The following is a 9,295-nucleotide window of genomic DNA, read 5'->3' as shown; positions in this document are numbered from 1 at the left end:
CCGCCGCTCCCTGCTCCTGCGCGGGGCCGCGGCGGTGGTGCGGGGGGCTGGGAAAGGCCATCGGAGCCATCGTGTGGGGCTTGAAAACTTGGGGGCGAGGGCAGCCCCCCCGCCCCGGCCGGCCCTCCTCACTGTGCCGGGCCTCTCCCGGCCTGCGTCCCCCCCGCTGCTGCCCTGTGCGTGCGGGAGAGATGTCGGTGCTGTCCCTGCCGCCCAAGGCCTCCGCGGGAGGAAGGGCTGGAGGTCTGGTGGGTGTCACCAGCACGTCTCAACGGATCGCCTCGTTTGTACGTGGTCAGTGGGCTGGAGAAACCTCCCCTCGTTGCCACAACAGGGCCGCAGGGAAACGACACATCAACTTTTGTCACAAGCTTATTGAGGGCTTTTTTTGTTGTTGTTTGTGTTTGGGTTTTTCTAATTGTGTTAGACCCTCCAAGGCCTAAACCCTTTGCAGTGTGTGCTGCAGAAACAACCAGTTGGTGTGTTTGCTACTCTGAAACTATTTTGTTGCAAGCGGGAGAACCAACAAGTGCAGCTGTAGCTAAAGAGCAAGGAACGTATGGGTAGTTCTCCAGCAATAGAGTGCACATGTTATTGTTTTATGTAATGATGTAGATGTTTATGTAATGCCATTTGCTGTCATAGTGGCCCCGAAGGCTTTTATTGTAGAACTGTCAAGACGGGAAACTGAGTAACAGATGAGAAAAAGGGAAAAAACAGTTTTGTCAATAGACCATAGAGGTATAAAAGCTAGTAGTGGAGAAACTTGAAGGAAGCAAGTCTCAAAGAACCAGCTGGGAAGCCTTGCATTTCCTTCATGAGATGAAATGTTAGGTATCTTTTGTTATGTTAGGTATTAACTTATACTTAATTTCACTTTCATTAATGTAGAGTAGCTGATGGGGTGCTTTTTTTTTTTTTTTCTTGATAATTTGAAGCCTTGAGATATTTTTGGAGGCTGTGTTATGTATACAGACACCTGCCAGTAGAGTTATCAGAACTTAAATAGGTTTTCTTTAATGTTTTTCTTTGTTTCTTTTCTGGGAAAGGGGAAGAAGAGGAAGAGAGAGGCTTAGCCGTTAGTTTTGTTTACGTAGGAAACTCCATTCCTTCTCCACTTCTGCTGATACCACCACTTCTTTTTCTATGGGTATTTGACTTAACCTGTAAATTTTACTATTTTGTGTCCACATAAAGCAATTTCATTCCAAAGGCTGTAACAAAAGTGATCGGCAAGACAAGGTGTAGGGCTTTAGCATATTCTTCTGTAATTGTCATCAAACAGTAATGATTTTGCTTGGGTAAATACACTGCCCAGAGGAATTAAGTACAGAGAGAATTATTGAAATCTTATCTATAGAACTGTTGGTTTAGCAGTTCTAGAGGGAGATCTGTTAAAAGTCTGACTGCTTCTTAGAGCTATTCTCTTATTTTATACATAAGTTATTTCAGAAGCTGATGTTTCAAGGAAACCTGTTTGAGAGAGCAAGAACTTCTGCTTTCTGTAAACATTAAGACCCTGCAGAAAGGAGTAGATTGAGAACAGCCACAGAGTGTTTACAGTGGCAATAAAGCTCTGAAGTGGAATATTTTCCATTTATATTGTGACTCCATGTGACAATTCAGGAATAGTTAACATTTTTGGAACTTTCTGGGCACTTTGATTCTTTTGATAATGACTTCGCTGCTACAGCAGATTATCATCGTTTGACAGTTTGTGTGATTCTCCACCTTGACAATTAATTAACGAAGTCATACTTCTGCAAAGGGCAAGCATATCAGTAAATAGCAGCAATGGGATTGCAAGAATTGCTACCTCTCATGATAAATTGCTCCAAATCTCATTTCTGGCTGACCAATTCATTTGTGTTAGAGCCTTATTAAATGCAGTTCATGTCAGCATCTTTCTGACTGTATACCACTGCTCTGTACTAAACACTTTCACTGTTAAGTATGAGTAGATTTGATAGTACTTACTGTTATGCCTTCTTAGACAAGCAGCAGCTGTAGAAAGGTTAGATGTACTTATTGCAATTTTGGCACAAATTTTTAGAGGGATCAGCATAATTAATAAAAGTCCATCATTTCCAAATACTAATAATATTTATTGTATAGAACAAATGTAAGGAAATTCCAAAGTTTGTCTACAGAAGTTTCTCACATGCAGAGTTGGTACCAAGGTTTTATGTGTAGTATGTGATTGGGGGAATAAAGTTTTGCTGGTAATTGTATACAATTATATGTATAGGGCTTCTATATTTGATATGAAAAAGAGTTTCCAGAAATTTCCAGCAAGTGTGGTAGTTGTGTATTTAGTGATAGAACAATGACTTTCATAACTCTTTCTTAAACTCCTCTGCTTTTATTTTATGAAACTGATTAATATGCACACACATAACTGACTGCAGAAAGGGAGAGTTGGCATACCTTGAAGATGAGAAATGGCCTGGGATTTCAGGTTTGGTTTCCCTTTTTAGAAAAAGGTATGCCCCAACATAGTATTCTGACTTTTTTTTAGAGAGTCCTCAGTTTTTGTAACTGTTCACACTATCTTGTATGAAACTTGAAATCATTGTGTTCTGACATGTAACTTCTGTAAGATTTCATTCTGACACTGTCACATTTTTAAATTCTGTAAAATGAAAACTACATTTGTATAAAGTTTCTTTGATTTGTGTGTCAGCTTTACTCTGAATGTGCTGCCAGTGCATTGGCTCTTAGCCTTCACAGGAAGCACTGGGCAGCCCACAGCAATGACTGGTGCAGGGTAGTATGTATTTTGATCATTGCATAACTTTGTGTACCTGGTTGTCTAGTTGATAATGCCTAAGAACATGAATAGGTTTACATGTGGAACTGGATGCTTTGTGTCCTCCTCTTGGTGGTGGTGATGATTTGATGACAGGCAAGTTTCAATAATCTAGGCACAACTATTGTTTCTCACGTTTACCATAAACTTCTGCATATCATAGGTTTATCGATTATTTCCTCGTCTATCGTAGTCTTTTGCTAGGTATTTAATATTTTTAACTAAGGTATGTTGCTCCATTTTTGCTTTCCCATTTGTGTGTCCCAAGAACCATAGTAGTTCTTTCTTAATCTGTAAATTCTTCAGGTAAGGTGGTAAAATTTGTCATCTGCTGCTCCCTCCCAAATACTTGCAACTGTTAAAACCAAATTTCAGTCACATTCATCAATAATGCAGAGTCTCAAAACAAATGTTTCTAAGTTTCCCTTTTTAGAAAAAGGTATGCCCCAACATAGTATTCTGACTTTTTTAGAGAGTCCTCAGTTTTTGTAACTGTTCACACTATCTTGTATGAAACTTGAAATCATTGTGTTCTGACATGTAACTTCTGCAAGATTTCATTCTGACACTGTCACATTTTTAAATTCTGTAAAATGAAAACTACATTTGTATAAAGTTTCTTTGATTTGTGTGTCAGCTTTACTCTGAATGTGCTGCCAGTGCATTGGCTCTTAGCCTTCACAGGAAGCACTGGGCAGCCCACAGCAATGACTGGTGCAGGGTAGTATGTATTTTGATCATTGCATAACTTTGTGTACCTGGTTGTCTAGTTGATAATGCCTAAGAACATGAATAGGTTTACATGTGGAACTGGATGCTTTGTGTCCTCCTCTTGGTGGTGGTGATGATTTGATGACAGGCAAGTTTCAATAATCTAGGCACAACTATTGTTTCTCACGTTTACCATAAACTTCTGCATATCATAGGTTTATCGATTATTTCCTCGTCTATCGTAGTCTTTTGCTAGGTATTTAATATTTTTAACTAAGGTATGTTGCTCCATTTTTGCTTTCCCATTTGTGTGTCCCAAGAACCATAGTAGTTCTTTCTTAATCTGTAAATTCTTCAGGTAAGGTGGTAAAATTTGTCATCTGCTGCTCCCTCCCAAATACTTGCAACTGTTAAAACCAAATTTCAGTCACATTCATCAATAATGCAGAGTCTCAAAACAAATGTTTCTAAGGCTTTGTGAGAATATCTTTGGAGGTGGAGAAATGAGATTCAATTTAGTACTTTAGGGAGGAGCCCTGCAGAAAGGGTCTTGGGAGTACAGATGAACAAAAAGTTAGACATGAGCAAACAATGTGCACTTGCAGCCCAGAGGGCCAATTGCATCCATGGCTGCATCAAAAAAAGTGTGGCCAGCAGATCAAGAGAGGTGATTCTGCCTCTCTACTCCACTCTTGTAAGACTCACCTGTAGTACTGTGTCCAATTCTGAGCCCTCAACACAAGAGGGACATGGACCTGTTGGAATGAGTCCAGAGAAGGGCCACAAAAGTGAAGTCAGGGAGCTGGAGCACCTCTCCTATGAAGACTGGCTGAGAGCTGGTATTGTTCAGCCTGGGGAGGAGAAGGCTCTGGGGAGACCTCATAGCAGCCTTCCAGTACTTGAAGAGAGCCTGAAGAGGGAAGCTTGGGAGGGGCTGTTTACAAGGGTGCGTAGCGATAGGACAAGGGGTAATGGTCTTAAACTAGAGCAGGGTAGATTTAGATTAGATATTAGGAAGTTCTTTACAATGAGGGTAGCGAAGCACTGGAATACATTTCCCAGAGATGCAGTGGAGGCCCCATCCCTGGAAGCATTCAATATCAGGCTCGATGAGACTGAGCAACCTGATCTAGTTAAAAAAGTCCCTGTGCACTGCAGGGGATGCTGGACTAGATGACCTTTAAAATTCTATTCCAACCCCATACGTTCTATGATTTTGTGACCTCACTGAAGATAAAGGTACACTGAGTACAGCCATGTTACGAGACATTGGAGAATCTGAATGGGAAAATATTGTGGCAAGTCAGACCTTATAATCCTGATGTTCAAAGAACTATTGTGCTTTTAGCTTGTGATCATAGTGGGTTGTGAAGGCAACAAAAATCATGGTTCTTTTCAGAATTGCTGAGACTGATGCAACATTACTTTAGCTGCAAGAAACCCCGTATCTATTTAACAGGAGCGGGTACAGAACTTGAAGGTAAATGTAAATGAATCTGTCAGTTTAGTAAAAGATACTGCCTCTCCTTATGAGTTGTGCAACTACATGAGCTTTCCTTTCCGTGTGTTTTTGTTAAATATTTTATGAGCAGTAAGAGTTCTACATTCCTGCATGCTTTAGGTGGGATTTGAACAAAAATGTGTGATTTTCACTGGAAAACCAAGTGACTATTATTGCCATCCAGAGTTTCAGTACAAATATTAATGTTGAACACAGGCTGTGTGAACTGTTTCAGATTAGGTGAAAGCAGTTGTACTGTTACTTGCAACAGTACTTTTATGGTCTGTTCTGGCAAGGGTTAGAGAGGAAATGGGTCAGCCTTTGGTGAACTACATTAAAATTGCTTCAGATAAATGTAAAGGTCAGTGTAGGCAAACTAGATTTTCTTGTAGTAAAGTGAAATCTTCTCCTAGAGAAGACATTACAGTTTATTGCTAGCTGTGGGCTGTTGCTGTAACAGCATTTTTATAGCTTTATGTGACTCGTGCTAAACTATGGCTCAACTTAGTATTTTATGTACCTCAATATGTTGTTCTACATTCCTTTGAAATTTCTCATTTTACTGAATGCAGTTGATACTTGTCATTAATGTCTTTAATACATTTTCTAGCTATTTTTCAAATTATTTCAAATGCAAATATTGTTCTTAAAGTAGTACCTGCAATAATTATTAAAATTACTTCCTGGGTTTGGAATAAAAGCTCGACAGCTGGTTCTGTACAATGGAGAAATTGTAAAGCTGAGTTAATATGATAAATAATGCTGTAATAGAAATACACTCCTGAATTTTGGAGACAGGTTTCAAATTAAATGTTTTCTCTGGTTGCTGTTGGCATTTTAATTTTTTTTTTTTCTTCAGTTATAGGAGGAGAAATGAGTGCCAATAAAATTAATCAAAAGGCATTTCTTCTGTTTTCAAGAGGAGTTGTTTTAATGTGGTTCAGTGGCACATTGAAAGTGCAATGTGAAAAAAAAGCTGAAGTAGTAGGTGTATTCTATTCTCAATATGTTACAAAGCAGCTTCCACTGTCCCAGATTATTCAAGTAATTCTCATAATAATCCTAAGGAAACATGTTGAAGTAATTATAATATTAAATCTGTCTGATCTGTCCAAGAGGTAACACAGTTAGGATACCATTATCCTGGAGACCATGTCTGTAGTTTTTAGGGTAAACAAGGTCACTGACCTATCCATACCTTAGTTCAGAAGTTGCGATGAAGAGACCTGCTATTCAGTAGATAAGATTAAGTGTAGGACTGCATAAGATTCGAGGGTGTTGTCTGATGGAAATTAAGTGCCTTATCACTCAAGTCCTTTTAAGAATCATATTATCCCTTTGTTTCAAAAAAAACTGAGGGTGTTCGTTCCGCTGGAGTTTTTTCTTTTGATGTGACACCATCTGTATTGACAGAATTTTGGGGGGAATTCAAGGCAAGTTTAGATCAGATATATAAATCCAAACTGGATATATTGTGTTTGCTGGAATCATAGAATAGTTTAGGTTGGAAGGGACCTCTAAAGGTCATCTAGACAAACACCCTTTCAGTGAGCAGGGACATCTTCAACTACATTGGGTTGCTGAGAGCCTTGTCCAACCTGACCTTGAATGTTTCCAGGGGTGGGATCTTGAGGTATGTAGTAGAAATAAGGCAACTTTACCACTGTACTTAAGCCATTATCTGGAGTAAATTGCTATGTCCGCTCTAGGAGTGATTTTAGTGATACAGTTATCCATATGGATTAGGGATACTGAATTTAACAAATTAATCAAAATGTGGTGTAAGACATTATTGTCCCTGTCTTCCTTTTTCCTTTTACTTTGTGCTGCAGGGGCAGTAGCACAATGGGCTGCAGGAGTTACTATATGCTAGTTCATATTCTGACAGGTTAGCAGAAATCTGAAAGCTGAATGTAGGTTTAAGCCTTCTAGTTCAATTGTTGGTGCACCTCTTGTGGCAGGAGGGCTGAGCAGGCAGCTGAGGGAATTGGTGTCTCAAATTAGCCCAAATGAAAGTACAGGAGCTCATCTGTTTGAGGCTTAAGGTTTCTGTTATATTAGCTCAGAAGTATTAGCCTCTTAAATCTCAAGAACATCTCATTTCTGATAGGCACATCTTCAAGGATAGTTGTCTTCAGGGTGTTTAACGTTAAGGCTTTAGGGGCTAACACCCTCCTCATTGTGCAGTTATAGCTACTGAGAAACACAGGTCAATACATCTATTTAAGCATCATACATTGAAACCCTGTACAAACATACCTGGACTTGCCTCTACTGGTGGTTGAAACTCTTACTACACAAGCAAAAAAAACCCCAAATAAGCCCTCCCCTGCCCCCACAGAAATCCTTCTGCAGTAATTAGAACTTTGATAATAAAGTAAAAATTAGTTTTAAATAATTTTGATGCTACATGTCTCTAAAACTAACTTCTAGGTTAAATATTCCTCTGAATTTTCAGAAAATCACTGCTTCATTTGCAATGTTTTTTTCCTATTGTGTTGCTTCTCTTGCTTCTGAGAAGTATTTTGTGTGATTATGTATGTTATGATTCTTGTGAACTAAGTGGATTAAGGAAAAGAGTAGCATTCTTCCAGAGCACTCATCCCTTACAAGAGAGTATGATAATTCTGCTCTACTAAGAGCAGAAGAAATAGTTAGATTAAGAGCAAGTAATAGGAGTAGAGATAGAAAGAAGTATGAGAAATAAATGCAGGCAGCACAGCAGTTTCAGGAATACAGAATGAGTTTGTGTTTCTACCACTCCGTGCTTTTGGTGATCTTGCAATTGAAATTATTAAAAGAAGTATTTCTGAAAATTGTTTTAAAGGAGAATGTCTAATTTCTTTAGGTAAAATATTTTGTGACCAGCTTATTTCTTCTTAAATGTGCTCTTCAATTCCCCCATAATATTTACAATTTGTGTACTTTATGGTCATGACTGCCCGTTCGACCGTCAACATCAAGTACCTTTAACATTGGAGTTTGTGGTAAGTCAGAGAGTGAACCTGTGCACCATGTATCCAGATTTTCTCCGTCTCTGCAGCTCTGCCACTGTCGGTAGAGGACCATTTGTTCATTCCTCCATCAATTTATATTGGAAAACAGAGTCTTGCTTTTAAACATCCTCTACATAATTTAACTGAGTGTCTTCCATACTTACCAGTTGGTGTAATGTAGTAAAGAGCATTAACATTGTTCTCTGATTTACCTGAATGAAAGGGGTCTCCTAATGCTTTGACATGAGAGTCTGATTCCTGTGTTTACAGAGAAGGTTCATGGCATTCAGAGAAGGATTAAGAGTTCAGCAGAATCATTTAATGTTTTCTCTTCTTTTTGTAATTATGTTCATGTAATGTGTGGATGAGCTTATCAGAGCATACTGAGCTAAAGACATGCTAAATGCTAGTGAAATTCGAGGAGGAAGTAGCTAACATTTAAAAGATAAGAACTTAATCAGTCACGGTGTGTGTTTAGGGAAACTTTTCCTTACTCAAGTGTGTGATTCTATGAATGTGAATTACCCGTATCAGGGTGTTCTTCTCAACTTAATATGACTCCACTGAGTCAGTATTTATAAAAAATTAAACAGATACCAGCCATTTGGAAAGACAGAATTAGTCACTATTAAAAAAAATGTCATGTGTTATCCAAGAATTACTGCCTAAACTTCATTATGGCATTTAGGCAGCATCAAGAGATAAAAAATACTTTATCATTATGACAAGTCTTAAACAGAACTCCCTAATATGCTATCAAGGAGGAATATTATGTATTCCATTTCCCATTCATAAATTTAATGTGTGCTCACTACCTGGAGTTAGAGTGAATGGCCTTTGTTGATGCTTTTGCCATGCAAAATCCCTAAAAATCATTAAAATGTGTGAGATTAATTAAAGACAAACAATCCTTCCAGGCCCTAGGATTCTGTGATTCTATAATAATAGGGAGGTAAAAAAGAAATGGGGTAGAAAAAACAACTTCACTGTTCTTTCCAAGACAGAAATTTGTGAAGATACTTAAGATAGCTTTCAGAAGAAATGTTTGCTGATGTTTTGCAAATTGTGCAGGACTGGTTGGCAAGGCTGTAGCTCTCAGCAGAAGTACAAGGATCTTTATAGGATGGATATTAAGACTAGATAGCCTAAAGTGACTGAAGATATTTTGGCAGGTACAATTGTTAGAGTTTATGCTTAACTCTTCAGATTCATTTGTTGTTTTCTTGTGTGTTTGTTTTGTTGTTTTTTTTTTCTTTGAATTTATAGGCATTTCAGCAG

Source organism: Chaetura pelagica, unplaced genomic scaffold (genome assembly GCF_000747805.2).
Source record: "Chaetura pelagica isolate M959 unplaced genomic scaffold, ChaPel_1.0 scaffold2, whole genome shotgun sequence".
NCBI classification, from domain to species: domain Eukaryota; kingdom Metazoa; phylum Chordata; class Aves; order Apodiformes; family Apodidae; genus Chaetura; species Chaetura pelagica.
Note: the sequence above shows the minus strand (reverse complement) of the source record.